General features: G+C 45.2%; 30 non-coding genes and 1 pseudogene across 30 annotated transcripts; all 31 read left to right on the top strand.

Annotated features, from left to right (window-relative positions):
• Positions 1-18: 18 nt before the first annotated feature.
• LOC145027661 (5S ribosomal RNA) lies at positions 19-137 on the top strand (annotated as a pseudogene).
• Positions 138-3,946: 3,809 nt separating this feature from the next.
• On the top strand, positions 3,947-4,065 carry LOC145022204 (5S ribosomal RNA). Its single transcript, XR_013670340.1, has one exon. It is a non-coding gene; the product is annotated as a 5S ribosomal RNA (ribosomal RNA).
• A 229-nt stretch (positions 4,066-4,294) lies between these two features.
• Positions 4,295-4,413, top strand: LOC145025549 (5S ribosomal RNA). Its single transcript, XR_013673561.1, has one exon. It is a non-coding gene; the product is annotated as a 5S ribosomal RNA (ribosomal RNA).
• A 231-nt stretch (positions 4,414-4,644) lies between these two features.
• On the top strand, positions 4,645-4,762 carry LOC145027202 (5S ribosomal RNA). The gene has a single exon (XR_013675135.1). It is a non-coding gene; the product is annotated as a 5S ribosomal RNA (ribosomal RNA).
• A 227-nt stretch (positions 4,763-4,989) lies between these two features.
• LOC145026450 (5S ribosomal RNA) lies at positions 4,990-5,108 on the top strand. Its single transcript, XR_013674424.1, has one exon. It is a non-coding gene; the product is annotated as a 5S ribosomal RNA (ribosomal RNA).
• Positions 5,109-5,338: 230 nt separating this feature from the next.
• LOC145026707 (5S ribosomal RNA) lies at positions 5,339-5,457 on the top strand. Its single transcript, XR_013674664.1, has one exon. It is a non-coding gene; the product is annotated as a 5S ribosomal RNA (ribosomal RNA).
• Positions 5,458-5,682: 225 nt separating this feature from the next.
• On the top strand, positions 5,683-5,801 carry LOC145026954 (5S ribosomal RNA). The gene has a single exon (XR_013674903.1). It is a non-coding gene; the product is annotated as a 5S ribosomal RNA (ribosomal RNA).
• Positions 5,802-6,028: 227 nt separating this feature from the next.
• On the top strand, positions 6,029-6,147 carry LOC145026469 (5S ribosomal RNA). Its single transcript, XR_013674442.1, has one exon. It is a non-coding gene; the product is annotated as a 5S ribosomal RNA (ribosomal RNA).
• Positions 6,148-6,371: 224 nt separating this feature from the next.
• LOC145026492 (5S ribosomal RNA) lies at positions 6,372-6,490 on the top strand. The gene has a single exon (XR_013674463.1). It is a non-coding gene; the product is annotated as a 5S ribosomal RNA (ribosomal RNA).
• Positions 6,491-6,720: 230 nt separating this feature from the next.
• Positions 6,721-6,839, top strand: LOC145026080 (5S ribosomal RNA). Its single transcript, XR_013674074.1, has one exon. It is a non-coding gene; the product is annotated as a 5S ribosomal RNA (ribosomal RNA).
• Positions 6,840-7,072: 233 nt separating this feature from the next.
• Positions 7,073-7,191, top strand: LOC145025879 (5S ribosomal RNA). The gene has a single exon (XR_013673871.1). It is a non-coding gene; the product is annotated as a 5S ribosomal RNA (ribosomal RNA).
• A 235-nt stretch (positions 7,192-7,426) lies between these two features.
• On the top strand, positions 7,427-7,545 carry LOC145026706 (5S ribosomal RNA). Its single transcript, XR_013674663.1, has one exon. It is a non-coding gene; the product is annotated as a 5S ribosomal RNA (ribosomal RNA).
• A 225-nt stretch (positions 7,546-7,770) lies between these two features.
• Positions 7,771-7,889, top strand: LOC145027011 (5S ribosomal RNA). Its single transcript, XR_013674957.1, has one exon. It is a non-coding gene; the product is annotated as a 5S ribosomal RNA (ribosomal RNA).
• A 227-nt stretch (positions 7,890-8,116) lies between these two features.
• On the top strand, positions 8,117-8,235 carry LOC145026468 (5S ribosomal RNA). Its single transcript, XR_013674441.1, has one exon. It is a non-coding gene; the product is annotated as a 5S ribosomal RNA (ribosomal RNA).
• Positions 8,236-8,464: 229 nt separating this feature from the next.
• LOC145026647 (5S ribosomal RNA) lies at positions 8,465-8,583 on the top strand. The gene has a single exon (XR_013674608.1). It is a non-coding gene; the product is annotated as a 5S ribosomal RNA (ribosomal RNA).
• A 230-nt stretch (positions 8,584-8,813) lies between these two features.
• LOC145027010 (5S ribosomal RNA) lies at positions 8,814-8,932 on the top strand. Its single transcript, XR_013674956.1, has one exon. It is a non-coding gene; the product is annotated as a 5S ribosomal RNA (ribosomal RNA).
• A 229-nt stretch (positions 8,933-9,161) lies between these two features.
• On the top strand, positions 9,162-9,280 carry LOC145025817 (5S ribosomal RNA). The gene has a single exon (XR_013673812.1). It is a non-coding gene; the product is annotated as a 5S ribosomal RNA (ribosomal RNA).
• Positions 9,281-9,513: 233 nt separating this feature from the next.
• On the top strand, positions 9,514-9,631 carry LOC145027201 (5S ribosomal RNA). Its single transcript, XR_013675134.1, has one exon. It is a non-coding gene; the product is annotated as a 5S ribosomal RNA (ribosomal RNA).
• Positions 9,632-9,860: 229 nt separating this feature from the next.
• Positions 9,861-9,979, top strand: LOC145027158 (5S ribosomal RNA). Its single transcript, XR_013675095.1, has one exon. It is a non-coding gene; the product is annotated as a 5S ribosomal RNA (ribosomal RNA).
• A 229-nt stretch (positions 9,980-10,208) lies between these two features.
• LOC145026705 (5S ribosomal RNA) lies at positions 10,209-10,327 on the top strand. The gene has a single exon (XR_013674662.1). It is a non-coding gene; the product is annotated as a 5S ribosomal RNA (ribosomal RNA).
• A 225-nt stretch (positions 10,328-10,552) lies between these two features.
• On the top strand, positions 10,553-10,671 carry LOC145026953 (5S ribosomal RNA). Its single transcript, XR_013674902.1, has one exon. It is a non-coding gene; the product is annotated as a 5S ribosomal RNA (ribosomal RNA).
• Positions 10,672-10,899: 228 nt separating this feature from the next.
• LOC145026467 (5S ribosomal RNA) lies at positions 10,900-11,018 on the top strand. The gene has a single exon (XR_013674440.1). It is a non-coding gene; the product is annotated as a 5S ribosomal RNA (ribosomal RNA).
• Positions 11,019-11,242: 224 nt separating this feature from the next.
• Positions 11,243-11,361, top strand: LOC145026491 (5S ribosomal RNA). Its single transcript, XR_013674462.1, has one exon. It is a non-coding gene; the product is annotated as a 5S ribosomal RNA (ribosomal RNA).
• Positions 11,362-11,591: 230 nt separating this feature from the next.
• Positions 11,592-11,710, top strand: LOC145026079 (5S ribosomal RNA). The gene has a single exon (XR_013674072.1). It is a non-coding gene; the product is annotated as a 5S ribosomal RNA (ribosomal RNA).
• Positions 11,711-11,947: 237 nt separating this feature from the next.
• On the top strand, positions 11,948-12,066 carry LOC145027245 (5S ribosomal RNA). Its single transcript, XR_013675176.1, has one exon. It is a non-coding gene; the product is annotated as a 5S ribosomal RNA (ribosomal RNA).
• A 231-nt stretch (positions 12,067-12,297) lies between these two features.
• LOC145025318 (5S ribosomal RNA) lies at positions 12,298-12,416 on the top strand. Its single transcript, XR_013673339.1, has one exon. It is a non-coding gene; the product is annotated as a 5S ribosomal RNA (ribosomal RNA).
• Positions 12,417-12,645: 229 nt separating this feature from the next.
• LOC145026902 (5S ribosomal RNA) lies at positions 12,646-12,764 on the top strand. Its single transcript, XR_013674853.1, has one exon. It is a non-coding gene; the product is annotated as a 5S ribosomal RNA (ribosomal RNA).
• Positions 12,765-12,992: 228 nt separating this feature from the next.
• On the top strand, positions 12,993-13,111 carry LOC145025364 (5S ribosomal RNA). Its single transcript, XR_013673383.1, has one exon. It is a non-coding gene; the product is annotated as a 5S ribosomal RNA (ribosomal RNA).
• A 224-nt stretch (positions 13,112-13,335) lies between these two features.
• LOC145027008 (5S ribosomal RNA) lies at positions 13,336-13,454 on the top strand. The gene has a single exon (XR_013674954.1). It is a non-coding gene; the product is annotated as a 5S ribosomal RNA (ribosomal RNA).
• Positions 13,455-13,681: 227 nt separating this feature from the next.
• LOC145026466 (5S ribosomal RNA) lies at positions 13,682-13,800 on the top strand. The gene has a single exon (XR_013674439.1). It is a non-coding gene; the product is annotated as a 5S ribosomal RNA (ribosomal RNA).
• A 230-nt stretch (positions 13,801-14,030) lies between these two features.
• On the top strand, positions 14,031-14,149 carry LOC145022945 (5S ribosomal RNA). The gene has a single exon (XR_013671056.1). It is a non-coding gene; the product is annotated as a 5S ribosomal RNA (ribosomal RNA).
• The last annotated feature ends 204 nt before the right edge of the window (positions 14,150-14,353 follow it).

Below are 14,353 nucleotides of genomic sequence, written 5' to 3'. Positions count from 1 at the left end.
AAGCATGGATAGTATTTCGGGTGCGATCATACCAGCGCTAATGCACCGGATCCCATTATAACTCCGCAGTTAAGCTTACTTGGGTGAGAGTAGCACTAGGATGGGTGACCCCCAGGGAAGTCCTCGTGTTGCACCCCCCCCCCCCCCTCCCCCTTTTTGTTGTTCATTTGCGTTTTTTTTTACATTTTACATGCGGTTTTTTTGGTTTTTTTCCTTTCTTTCTTGCTATTTCTTTGCTTGGGTGCCCTCCGGTTCATCGTTGATGGATTTCGTATTTTTGGAACGGAGTCGATCGGTCACATGGGTCCCACGCCCCGCGTACCATAACAAAGGAGGTTCTGCGTCTTGTAACACATAAAAGCAATAAACATGGATAGTATTTCGGGTGCGATCATACAAGAACTAATACACCGGATCCCATCAGAACTCCGCAGTTAAGCGTGGTTGGGCGAGTGTACGACATTGTTCCATGTATTTGTCCGGCTGATATCATGAGAACGTAGGATTATATGATCACTTATCTAAAATGGCGCTTCATAGTTCAACAGAGTTTTAGGGATCTACGATTGTTGGTTGGTTCCTGAAGTAACTTACGAATATATATTTATTAGACTTATCCTAGTGGGAGTCTGTTGGATAAGGTGTCTAAGTCCGTAACTTATTTAGTATATACTTGACCCAACCCGACATGGTCCATTTGGGTTGCATTTCATCCAAACTATTTATGGATATTTTTATGAGAGTTATACACATATGATTATTAATATATTATAAGTTATAATATATCAAGATGAAGTCACGTTATTTAATTAGTCTTAGTCTTAAATTAATTATGAATTAATTTAGAGATTAAAAGGAGGAATAATTAGATTGTGGGCTATTGGTTTTATATGGTGTGGGCTAACACTCATTTGTTAATGGGCTAGGTTTGTATGGAAGTCCATGGATGATCCATGGAGCTTTTCACCCATGGATCCTTGGAAAAGGAAAGTTCATGGGTTATTAGGGTTTCACCCTAATCATGTACACTATATAAGCATGCTTTTGTTGCATGAAATAGCCACTAGTATGTGTTTGTGTGTGACCGATTTTATAAGTGTGTATACACTCTCTCAAAGCTTTCCAAGAGTTTGTGGTGATTTGTGATTCCATTTGAGGCATTTACACTATTGGTGCTTGGCCCACAAACTCCTTAGGAATCAAACTCATCATCAAAAGGTATGTAATCTCATCTAATTCTTTTATGTTCAAAAGTACCCCATGCCAGGTTAGATAGGTTATGAACCTTGGAAAAATAATTATTTTGCATGTATTTAGACAAACATAGATCCAAGGTTTATTAGGGTTGCATGCACACTTAGGAAGTGTTAGATTGCTCAAAACCCAACAGTGGTATCAGAGCCTAGGCTTGCTTGTTTGATACTTGATGCAAAATAGTGAAAAAAGTCAAAATTTTTGTTGTCTGCATGATGGACTCGCCGAGTCCAAGGCAAAATTCATCCTACTCGCCGAGTAGGTTCGTGCACTCGGCGAGTAGAAGGTTCCGAATGCAGATTTTCGACTTTTGCTGCTGTAAATGGACTGGAAACTTTACCCTAAATTGTTTTGATGTTTTAAAACTTATTTTAGTTGGTGTAATGGTTGTTCTAATCCGTTTACAATAGCATATATCAAAATTTCATGCTTTATATGTGTTCATATAATTCTTGAAACTTTGATAATCATGTTCATGTTCTTATGAATTTAGAAGATGATAGGAATTATTTGCTGAATTGTTTAGAATTAATTCTTGATCATTTATGTGTTTTAATGGAGTCCATAATTTGTCCTCAAGTTATGGATATCCAAATGTCACTTTTCTTTAACACGCATTAAAAACACATAAGTTACATAAAATGAAGAGTCTTCATTTTATGAACCTTTAATTCATAAGTTATGAAATGAAAAGTTTTGAAGAGTTACAAAACTTGCCCTCAAGTTTTGGAATTTGGAAAAGTTTCACACACTTTAATAAACATTAATTCCAACACTTAGAATTTTAAAAAGTTAAATTTCAACACTTATACTATTTATAACATTAATGGTTAATTTTATATATACACACACACACACACACACACACACACATATATATATATATATATATATATATATATATATATATATATATATATATATATATATGTATAAGAACAAGTCGTTTTACCGTTAGTAGGCCTCATTCACGAAGCCGGTCTATAAGGTGTGTATAAGGTTGTTGCCTATAAAATGGCGACTTAATGGGTTCCCACTCTCACCCACCGCTTGCTTGATCAGTGGAGGGTCGTTAGACGAACGGGTAGGACAATGACTTTAAATTCTAATTAAAAGTATAATGAATATTATAAAGTAACTAAATGTTTTATTTAATTCCCAATCTTAGTTACTTTAGGAAAAATGTGAATTTGGTGTTAGCCCATGGAATTCACACTTTGTACCTTACCAAGCCATTGGTGGAGCGTGTGTGGTTAACCGGCACACTAACTTGGACTAGTAAGGATCACGAAGGGTGACTTAATGTTTGTCATAGATCAATGGAGCGTGTGTGGTTAACTGGCACATTGATTAGGTGATAATATTAAGGGTACCAAGTGAATTGGTATGGTTATTCACACCTTGTTTTGTGATCCTCGGCATCCCAGTCACAAAATTTGAGAGGGCACACTCGAGATTGAAACATACCATTAAAAAGTTCAATGAATCTCAAAAGATCTAGGAATTTCAAATCCAATTAAAACCTAATAAATTATTTCGTTTTTCATGGTGGAAATTGGTGAATCGTCATTGGCCTACCTTCAAATATTTTATAGCTTGGATTACGGCATCCCTCTTCCAAGTTATAAAATATTGTGTTGGGTCCTAGCCTTAATATTTCGTATTGGGTGTTATATTAAGGACTTTGAATCAACTAACTTGATTTTCTCCCATTATAGATGTCTGGTTCAGACAACTATGATCTTCTCAAATCTCTTGAAGATGGTGTCCCTCAACGTCATGCTTCACTTCCTCCACCTCCTCCAATTATTCTCCCTCACCTACAAGTTCATGAAAAGTTTAAAGTCACTCAATCCTTATTGGCAAGCATAGTCTATGTGTGCTCACATCTTGGAGATAAAGTCACATATTGACAAGCCGGGAGAGTTGGGTGTCAAAGTCTTGTGAAAGTTGGATATTCAATCACTTTCTTGGTAACATAGTGAGTCCCTTTGGGACTACTATGAGGTAGACTATGACATGACCCTTAATGATGTTATCTATTTGCTTGGTGTTGTGGAATCAGCAATGATTTGGAACACCAGTAAAGCAAATTTGATTAAAAGAACAACTTCCCAAGTCTTAAATGGACATTGACAATGGTAGCATTGGATATCTAGAAAAATATTTCTCTTCCCAATGGAAAGGGATTGGCTATAGTCAACTCGGTTGACCAAATAGTAAAGAGAAAGGCAAATTCCGAGATAGTCTCATGTGCCATTACCAAAGGGTCCATGTGTTTTGTTGCCAAAGGAAGGGGCATTGGTCGCGAAGCTGCCCTATTCACCTGGAAGGTCATAAGGTTGATCAAGTCAAGAGGTTTGACTCTACTTCAGGTAAAGTCCACTTTCTAACTCTATTAAGTTCCTATTTGGAGATTCTTATTACATAATGTGAATGGGTCACATGCTGATGTTTTAAGAATCAAAGAAAACATAGGAAGCTTAAAGTAAGTATATGTAGATTTTTTGTGTTTTTTTTTCCTTTCTTTCTTGCTATTTCTATGCTCGGCTGCCCTCTGGTTCGTGGTTGATGGTTTTCCTATTTTTGTAACGGATTCGATCGGTCACGTGGGTCCCACGCCCCGCGTACCAAAACAAAGGAGGTTCTGCGTCTTGTAACACATAAAAACAATAAACATGGATAGTATTTCGGGTGCGATCATACCAGCACTAATGCACCGGATCCCATCAGAACTCCGCAGTTAAGCGTGCTTGGGCGAGAGTAGTACTAGGATGGGTGACCCCTTGGGAAGTCCTCGTGTTGCACCCCCCCCCCCTTTTTTTCGTTGTCCGTTTGCGTTTTTTCTAGATTTTACGTGTTTTTTTTCACTTTCTTTCTTGCTATTTCTATGCTCGGCTGCCCTCCGGTTCGTGGTTGATGGTTTTCGTATTTTTATAACGGAGCCGATCGGTCACGTGGGTCCCACGCCCCGCGTACCAAAACAAAGGAGGTTCTGCGTCTTGTAACACATAAAAACAATAAACATGGATAGTATTTCGGGTGCGATCATACCAGCACTAATGCACCGGATCCCATCAGAACTCCGCAGTCAAGCGTGCTTGGGCGAGAGTAGTACTATGATGGGTGACCCCCTGGGAAGTTCTCGTGTTGCACCCCCCCCCCTTTTTTTTTACGTTGTCCGTTTGCGTTTTTTCTAGATTTTACGTGTTTTTTTTCCCTTTCTTTCTTGCTATTTCTATGCTCGGCTGCCCTCCGGTTCGTGGTTGATGGTTTTCCTATTTTTGTAACGAAGCCGATCGGTCACGTGGGTCCCACGCCCCTCGTACCAAAACAAAGGAGGTTCTGCGTCTTGTAACACATAAAAACAATAAACATGGATAGTATTTCGGGTGCGGTCATACCAGCACTAATGCACCGGATCCCATCAGAACTCCGCAATCAAGCGTGCTTGGGCGAGAGTAGTACTAGGATGGGTGACCCCTGGGAAGTCCTCGTGTTGCACCCCCCCCCCTTTTTTCGTTGTCCGTTTGCGTTTTTTCTAGATTTTACGTGTTTTTTTTCCCATTCTTTCTTGCTATTTCTATGCTCGGCTGCCCTCCGGTTCGTGGTTGATGGTTTTCGTATTTTTGTAATGGAGCCGATCGGTCACGTGGGTCCCACGCCCCGCGTACCAAAACAAAGGAGGTTCTGCGTCTTGTAACACATAAAAACAATAAACATGGATAGTATTTCGGGTGCGATCATACCAGCACTAATGCACCGGATCCCATCAGAACTCCGCAGTTAAGCGTTCTTGGGCGAGAGTAGTACTAGGATGGGTGACCCCCTGGGAGGTCCTCGTGTTGCACCCCCCCCCCCCTTTTTTTCGTTGTCCGTTTGCGTTTTTTCTAGATTTTACGTGTTTTTTTTCCCTTTCTTTCTTGATATTTCTATGCTCGGCTGCCCTCCGGTTCGTGGTTGATGGTTTTCGTATTTTTGTAACGGAGCCGATCGGTCACGTGGGTCCCACGCCCCGCATACCAAAACAAATGAGGTTCTGCGTCTTGTAACACATAAAAACAATAAACATGGATAGTATTTCGGGTGCGATCATACCAGCACTAATGCACCGGATCCCATCAGAACTCCGCAGTTAAGCGTGCTTGGTTGAGAGTAGTACTAGGATGGGTGACCCCCTGGGAAGTCCTCGTGTTGCACCCCCCCGTTTTTCGTTGTCCGTTTGCGTTTTTTCTAGATTTTACGTGTTTTTTTTTCCCTTTCCTTCTTGCTATTTCTATGCTCGGCTGCCCTCCGGTTCGTGGTTGATGGTTTTCGTATTTTTGTAACGGAGACGATCGGTCACGTGGGTCCCACGCCCCTCGTACCAAAACAAAGGAGGTTCTGCGTCTTGTAACACATAAAAACAATAAACATGGATAGTATTTCGGGTGCGATCATACCAACACTAATGCACCGGATCCTATCAGAACTCCGCAGTTAAGCGTGCTTGGGCGAGAGTAGTACTAGGATGGGTGACCCCTTGGGAAGTCCTCGTGTTGCACCCCCCCCCCTTTTTTCGTTGTCCGTTTGCGTTTTTTCTAGATTTTACGTGTTTTTTTTCCCTTTCTTTCTTGCTATTTCTATGCTCGGCTGCCCTCCGGTTCGTGGTTGATGGTTTTCATATTTTTGTAACGGAGCCGATCGGTCACGTGCGTCCCACGCCCCGCGTACCAAAACAAAGGAGGTTCTGCGTCTTGTAACACATAAAAACAATAAACGTGGATAGTATTTCGGGTGCGATCATACCAGGACTAATGCACCGGATCCCATCAGAACTCCGCAGTTAAGCGTGCTTGGGCGAGAGTAGTACTAGGATGGGTGACCCCTTGGGAGGTCCTCGTGTTGCACCCCCCCCTTTTTTCGTTGTCCGTTTGCGTTTTTTCTAGATTTTGCGTGTTTTTTTTCCTTTCTTTCTTGCTATTTCTATGCTCGGCTGCCCTCCGGTTCGTGGTTGATGGTTTTCGTATTTTTGTAACGGAGTCGATCGGTCACGTGGGTCCCACGCCCCGCGTACCAAAACAAAGGAGGTTCTGCGTCTTGTAACACATAAAAACAATAAACATGTATAGTATTTCGGGTGCGATCATACCAGCACTAATGCACCGGATCCCATCAGAACTCCGCAGTTAAGCGTCCTTGGGCGAGAGTAGTACTAGGATGGGTGACCCCCTGGGAAGTCCTCGTGTTGCACCCACCTCCCCCTTTTTTTCGTTGTCCGTTTGCGTTTTTTCTAGATTTTACGTGTTTTTTTTCCCTTTCTTTCTTGCTATTTCTATGCTCGGCTGCCCTCCGGTTCATGGTTGATGGTTTTCGTATTTTTGTAACGGAGCCGATCGGTCACGTGGGTCCCACGCCACGCGTACCAAAACAAAGGAGGTTCTGCGTCTTCTAACACATAAAAACAATAAACATGGATAGTATTTCGGGTGCGATCATACCAGCACTAATGCACCGGATCCCATCAGAACTCCGCAGTCAAGCGTGCTTGGGCGAGAGTAGTACTAGGATGGGTGACCCCCTGGGAAGTCCTCGTGTTGCACCTCCCCCCCCCCCTTTTTTTTCGTTGTCCGTTTGCGTTTTTTCTAGATTTTACGTGTTTTTTTTCCCTTTCTTTCTTGCTATTTCTATGCTCGGCTGCCCTCCGGTTCGTGGTTGATGGTTTTCGTATTTTTGTAACGGAGCCGATCGGTCACGTGGGTCCCACGCCACGCGTACCAAAACAAAGGAGGTTCTGCGTCTTGTAACACATAAAAACAATAAACATGGATAGTATTTCGGGTGCGATCATACCAGCACTAATGCACCGGATCCCATCAGAACTCCGCAGTTAAGCGTGCTTGGGCGAGAGTAGTACTAGGATGGCTGACCCCCTGGGAAGTCCTCGTGTTGCACCCCCCCCCCCCCCTTTTTTTTCGTTGTCCGTTTGCGTTTTTTCTATATTTTACGTGTTTTTTTTTTCCCTTTCTTTCTTGCTATTTCTATGCTCGGCTGCCCTCCGGTTCGTGTTTCATTGTTTTCGTATTTTTGTAACGGAGCCGATCGGTCACGTGGGTCCCACGCCACGCGTACCAAAACAAAGGAGGTTCTGCGTCTTGTAACACATAAAAACAATAAACATGGATAGTATTTCGGGTGCGATCATACCAGCACTAATGCACCGGATCCCATCAGAACTCCGCAGTTAAGCGTGCTTGGTTGAGAGTAGTACTAGGATGGGTGACCCCCTGGGAAGTCCTCGTGTTGCACCCCCCCGTTTTTCGTTGTCCGTTTGCGTTTTTTCTAGATTTTACGTGTTTTTTTTTCCCTTTCCTTCTTGCTATTTCTATGCTCGGCTGCCCTCCGGTTCGTGGTTGATGGTTTTCGTATTTTTGTAACGGAGACGATCGGTCACGTGGGTCCCACGCCCCTCGTACCAAAACAAAGGAGGTTCTGCGTCTTGTAACACATAAAAACAATAAACATGGATAGTATTTCGGGTGCGATCATACCAACACTAATGCACCGGATCCTATCAGAACTCCGCAGTTAAGCGTGCTTGGGCGAGAGTAGTACTAGGATGGGTGACCCCTTGGGAAATCCTCGTGTTGCACCCCCCCCCCTTTTTTCGTTGTCCGTTTGCGTTTTTTCTAGATTTTACGTGTTTTTTTTCCCTTTCTTTCTTGCTATTTCTATGCTCGGCTGCCCTCCGGTTCGTGGTTGATGGTTTTCATATTTTTGTAACGGAGCCGATCGGTCACGTGCGTCCCACGCCCCGCGTACCAAAACAAAGGAGGTTCTGCGTCTTGTAACACATAAAAACAATAAACGTGGATAGTATTTCGGGTGCGATCATACCAGGACTAATGCACCGGATCCCATCAGAACTCCGCAGTTAAGCGTGCTTGGGCGAGAGTAGTACTAGGATGGGTGACCCCTTGGGAGGTCCTCGTGTTGCACCCCCCCCCCCCTTTTTTCGTTGTCCGTTTGCGTTTTTTCTAGATTTTGCGTGTTTTTTTTTCCTTTCTTTCTTGCTATTTCTATGCTCGGCTGCCCTCCGGTTCGTGGTTGATGGTTTTCGTATTTTTGTAACGGAGTCGATCGGTCACGTGGGTCCCACGCCCCGCGTACCAAAACAAAGGAGGTTCTGCGTCTTGTAACACATAAAAACAATAAACATGTATAGTATTTCGGGTGCGATCATACCATCACTAATGCACCGGATCCCATCAGAACTCCGCAGTTAAGCGTGCTTGGGCGAGAGTAGTACTAGGATGGGTGACCCCCTGGGAAGTCCTCGTGTTGCACCCACCTCCCCCTTTTTTTCGTTGTCCGTTTGCGTTTTTTCTAGATTTTACGTGTTTTTTTTCCCTTTCTTTCTTGCTATTTCTATGCTCGGCTGCCCTCCGGTTCGTGGTTGATGGTTTTCGTATTTTTGTAACGGAGACGATCGGTCACGTGGGTCCCACGCCCCTCGTACCAAAACAAAGGAGGTTCTGCGTCTTGTAACACATAAAAACAATAAACATGGATAGTATTTCGGGTGCGATCATACCAACACTAATGCACCGGATCCTATCAGAACTCCGCAGTTAAGCGTGCTTGGGCGAGAGTAGTACTAGGATGGGTGACCCCTTGGGAAATCCTCGTGTTGCACCCCCCCCCCCTTTTTTTCGTTGTCCGTTTGCGTTTTTTCTAGATTTTACGTGTTTTTTTTCACTTTCTTTCTTGCTATTTCTATGCTCGGCTGCCCTCCGGTTCGTGGTTGATGGTTTTCGTATTTTTGTAACGGAGCCGATCGGTCACGTGGGTCCCACGCCCCGCGTACCAAAACAAAGGAGGTTCTGCGTCTTGTAACACATAAAAACAATAAACATGGATAGTATTTCGGGTGCGATCATACCAGCACTAATGCACCGGATCCCATCAGAACTCCGCAGTCAAGCGTGCTTGGGCGAGAGTAGTACTATGATGGGTGACCCCCTGGGAAGTTCCCGTGTTGCACCCCCCCCCCCCTTTTTTTTTACGTTGTCCGTTTGCGTTTTTTCTAGATTTTACGTGTTTTTTTTCCCTTTCTTTCTTGCTATTTCTATGCTCGGCTGCCCTCCGGTTCGTGGTTGATGGTTTTCCTATTTTTGTAACGAAGCCGATCGGTCACGTGGGTCCCACGCCCCTCGTACCAAAACAAAGGAGGTTCTGCGTCTTGTAACACATAAAAACAATAAACATGGATAGTATTTCGGGTGCGGTCATACCAGCACTAATGCACCGGATCCCATCAGAACTCCGCAATCAAGCGTGCTTGGGCGAGAGTAGTACTAGGATGGGTGACCCCTGGGAAGTCCTCGTGTTGCACCCCCCCCCCCCTTTTTTCGTTGTCCGTTTGCGTTTTTTCTAGATTTTACGTGTTTTTTTTCCCTTTCTTTCTTGCTATTTCTATGCTCGGCTGCCCTCCGGTTCGTGGTTGATGGTTTTCGTATTTTTGTAATGGAGCCGATCGGTCACGTGGGTCCCACGCCCCGCGTACCAAAACAAAGGAGGTTCTGCGTCTTGTAACACATAAAAACAATAAACATGGATAGTATTTCGGGTGCGATCATACCAGCACTAATGCACCGGATACCATCAGAACTCCGCAGTTAAGCGTTCTTGGGCGAGAGTAGTACTAGGATGGGTGACCCCCTGGGAGGTCCTCGTGTTGCACCCCCCCCCCCTTTTTTTCGTTGTCCGTTTGCGTTTTTTCTAGATTTTACGTGTTTTTTTTCCCTTTCTTTCTTGATATTTCTATGCTCGGCTGCCCTCCGGTTCGTGGTTGATGGTTTTCGTATTTTTGTAACGGAGCCGATCGGTCACGTGGGTCCCACGCCCCGCATACCAAAACAAATGAGGTTCTGCGTCTTGTAACACATAAAAACAATAAACATGGATAGTATTTCGGGTGCGATCATACCAGCACTAATGCACCGGATCCCATCAGAACTCCGCAGTTAAGCGTGCTTGGTTGAGAGTAGTACTAGGATGGGTGACCCCCTGGGAAGTCCTCGTGTTGCACCCCCCCGTTTTTCGTTGTCCGTTTGCGTTTTTTCTAGATTTTACGTGTTTTTTTTTCCCTTTCCTTCTTGCTATTTCTATGCTCGGCTGCCCTCCGGTTCGTGGTTGATGGTTTTCGTATTTTTGTAACGGAGACGATCGGTCACGTGGGTCCCACGCCCCTCGTACCAAAACAAAGGAGGTTCTGCGTCTTGTAACACATAAAAACAATAAACATGGATAGTATTTCGGGTGCGATCATACCAACACTAATGCACCGGATCCTATCAGAACTCCGCAGTTAAGCGTGCTTGGGCGAGAGTAGTACTAGGATGGGTGACCCCTTGGGAAGTCCTCGTGTTGCACCCCCCCCCCCTTTTTTCGTTGTCCGTTTGCGTTTTTTCTAGATTTTACGTGTTTTTTTTCCCTTTCTTTCTTGCTATTTCTATGCTCGGCTGCCCTCCGGTTCGTGGTTGATGGTTTTCATATTTTTGTAACGGAGCCGATCGGTCACGTGCGTCCCACGCCCCGCGTACCAAAACAAAGGAGGTTCTGCGTCTTGTAACACATAAAAACAATAAACGTGGATAGTATTTCGGGTGCGATCATACCAGGACTAATGCACCGGATCCCATCAGAACTCCGCAGTTAAGCGTGCTTGGGCGAGAGTAGTACTAGGATGGGTGACCCCTTGGGAGGTCCTCGTGTTGCACCCCCCCCTTTTTTCGTTGTCCGTTTGCGTTTTTTCTAGATTTTGCGTGTTTTTTTTCCTTTCTTTCTTGCTATTTCTATGCTCGGCTGCCCTCCGGTTCGTGGTTGATGGTTTTCGTATTTTTGTAACGGAGTCGATCGGTCACGTGGGTCCCACGCCCCGCGTACCAAAACAAAGGAGGTTCTGCGTCTTGTAACACATAAAAACAATAAACATGTATAGTATTTCGGGTGCGATCATACCAGCACTAATGCACCGGATCCCATCAGAACTCCGCAGTTAAGCGTCCTTGGGCGAGAGTAGTACTAGGATGGGTGACCCCCTGGGAAGTCCTCGTGTTGCACCCACCTCCCCCTTTTTTTCGTTGTCCGTTTGCGTTTTTTCTAGATTTTACGTGTTTTTTTTCCCTTTCTTTCTTGCTATTTCTATGCTCGGCTGCCCTCCGGTTCATGGTTGATGGTTTTCGTATTTTTGTAACGGAGCCGATCGGTCACGTGGGTCCCACGCCACGCGTACCAAAACAAAGGAGGTTCTGCGTCTTCTAACACATAAAAACAATAAACATGGATAGTATTTTGGGTGCGATCATACCAGCACTAATGCACCGGATCCCATCAGAACTCCGCAGTCAAGCGTGCTTGGGCGAGAGTAGTACTAGGATGGGTGACCCCCTGGGAAGTCCTCGTGTTGCACCTCCCCCCCCCCCCCCCTTTTTTTTCGTTGTCCGTTTGCGTTTTTTCTAGATTTTACGTGTTCTTTTTCCCTTTCTTTCTTGCTATTTCTATGCTCGGCTGCCCTCCGGTTCGTGGTTGATGGTTTTCGTATTTTTGTAACGGAGCCGATCGGTCACGTGGGTCCCACGCCACGCGTACCAAAACAAAGGAGGTTCTGCGTCTTGTAACACATAAAAACAATAAACATGGATAGTATTTCGGGTGCGATCATACCAGCACTAATGCACCGGATCCCATCAGAACTCCGCAGTTAAGCGTGCTTGGGCGAGAGTAGTACTAGGATGGGTGACCCCCTGGGAAGTCCTCGTGTTGCACCCCCCCCCCTTTTTTTTCGTTGTCCGTTTGCGTTTTTTCTATATTTTACGTGTTTTTTTTTTCCCTTTCTTTCTTGCTATTTCTATGCTCGGCTGCCCTCCGGTTCGTGTTTCATTGTTTTCGTATTTTTGTAACGGAGCCGATCGGTCACGTGGGTCCCACGCCACGCGTACCAAAACAAAGGAGGTTCTGCGTCTTGTAACACATAAAAACAATAAACATGGATAGTATTTCGGGTGCGATCATACCAGCACTAATGCACCGGATCCCATCAGAACTCCGCAGTTAAACGTGCTTGGGCGAGAGTAGTACTAGGATGGGTGACCCCCTGGGAAGTCCTCGTGTTGCACCCCCCCCCCTTTTTTTTCGTTGTCCGTTTGCGTTTTTTCTAGATTTTACGTGTTTTTTTTCCCTTTCTTTCTTGCTATTTCTATGCTCGGCTGCCCTCCGGTTCGTGGTTGATGGTTTTCATATTTTTGTAACGGAGCCGATCGGTCACGTGCGTCCCACGCCCCGCGTACCAAAACAAAGGAGGTTCTGCGTCTTGTAACACATAAAAACAATAAACGTGGATAGTATTTCGGGTGCGATCATACCAGGACTAATGCACCGGATCCCATCAGAACTCCGCAGTTAATCGTGCTTGGGCGAGAGTAGTACTAGGATGGGTGACCCCTTGGGAGGTCCTCGTGTTGCACCCCCCCCCCCTTTTTTCGTGGTCCGTTTGCGTTTTTTCTAGATTTTGCGTGTTTTTTTTTCCTTTCTTTCTTGCTATTTCTATGCTCGGCTGCCCTCCGGTTCATGGTTGATGGTTTTCGTATTTTTGTAACGGAGTCGATCGGTCACGTGGGTCCCACGCCCCGCGTACCAAAACAAAGGAGGTTCTGCGTCTTGTAACACATAAAAACAATAAACATGGATAGTATTTCGGGTGCGATCATACCAGCACTAATGCACCGGATCCCATCAGAACTCCGTAGTTAAACGTGCTTGGGCGAGAGTAGTACTAGGATGGGTGACCCCCTGGGAAGTCCTCGTGTTGCACCCCCCTTTTTTCGTTGTCCGTTTGCGTTTTTTCTAGATTTTACGTGTTTTTTTTTCCCTTTCTTTCTTGCTATTTCTATGCTCGGCTGCCCTCCGGTTCGTGGTTGATGGTTTTCGTATTTTTGTAACGGAGACGATCGGTCACGTGGGTCCCACGCCCCTCGTACCAAAACAAAGGAGGTTCTGCGTCTTGTAACACATAAAAACAATAAACATGGATAGTATTTCGGGTGCGATCATACCAACACTAATGCACCGGATCCTATCAGAACTCCGCAGTTAAGCGTGCTTGGGCGAGAGTAGTACTAGGATGGGTGACCCCTTGGGAAATCCTCGTGTTGCACCCCCCCCCCCTTTTTCGTTGTCCGTTTGCGTTTTTTCTAGATTTTACGTGTTTTTTTTCCCTTTCTTTCTTGCTATTTCTATGCTCGGCTGCCCTCCGGTTCGTGGTTGATGGTTTTCATATTTTTGTAACGGAGCCGATCGGTCACGTGCGTCCCACGCCCCGCGTACCAAAACAAAGGAGGTTCTGCGTCTTGTAACACATAAAAACAATAAACGTGGATAGTATTTCGGGTGCGATCATACCAGGACTAATGCACCGGATCCCATCAGAACTCCGCAGTTAAGCGTGCTTGGGCGAGAGTAGTACTAGGATGGGTGACCCCTTGGGAGGTCCTCGTGTTGCACCCCCCCCCCCCCTTTTTTCGTTGTCCGTTTGCGTTTTTTCTAGATTTTGCGTGTTTTTTTTTCCTTTCTTTCTTGCTATTTCTATGCTCGGCTGCCCTCCGGTTCGTGGTTGATGGTTTTCGTATTTTTGTAACAGAGTCGATCGGTCACGTGGGTCCCACGCCCCGCGTACCAAAACAAAGGAGGTTCTGCGTCTTGTAACACATAAAAACAATAAACATGTATAGTATTTCGGGTGCGATCATACCAGCACTAATGCACCGGATCCCATCAGAACTCCGCAGTTAAGCGTGCTTGGGCGAGAGTAGTACTAGGATGGGTGACCCCCTGGGAAGTCCTCGTGTTGCACCCACCTCCCCCTTTTTTTCGTTGTCCGTTTGCGTTTTTTCTAGATTTTACGTGTTTTTTTTCCCTTTCTTTCTTGCTATTTCTATGCACGGCTGCCCTCCGGTTCATGGTTGATGGTTTTCGTATTTTTGTAACGGAGCCGATCGGTCACGTGGGTCCCACGCCACGCGTACCAAAACAAATGAGGTTCTGCGTCTTCTAACAGATA

Source organism: Lactuca saligna, chromosome 1 (genome assembly GCF_052625555.1).
Source record: "Lactuca saligna cultivar CGN05327 chromosome 1, ASM5262555v1, whole genome shotgun sequence".
In the NCBI taxonomy this organism is placed as follows: Eukaryota; Viridiplantae; Streptophyta; class Magnoliopsida; order Asterales; family Asteraceae; genus Lactuca; species Lactuca saligna.
Note: the sequence above shows the minus strand (reverse complement) of the source record. Positions and strands in the feature narration are given on the sequence as shown.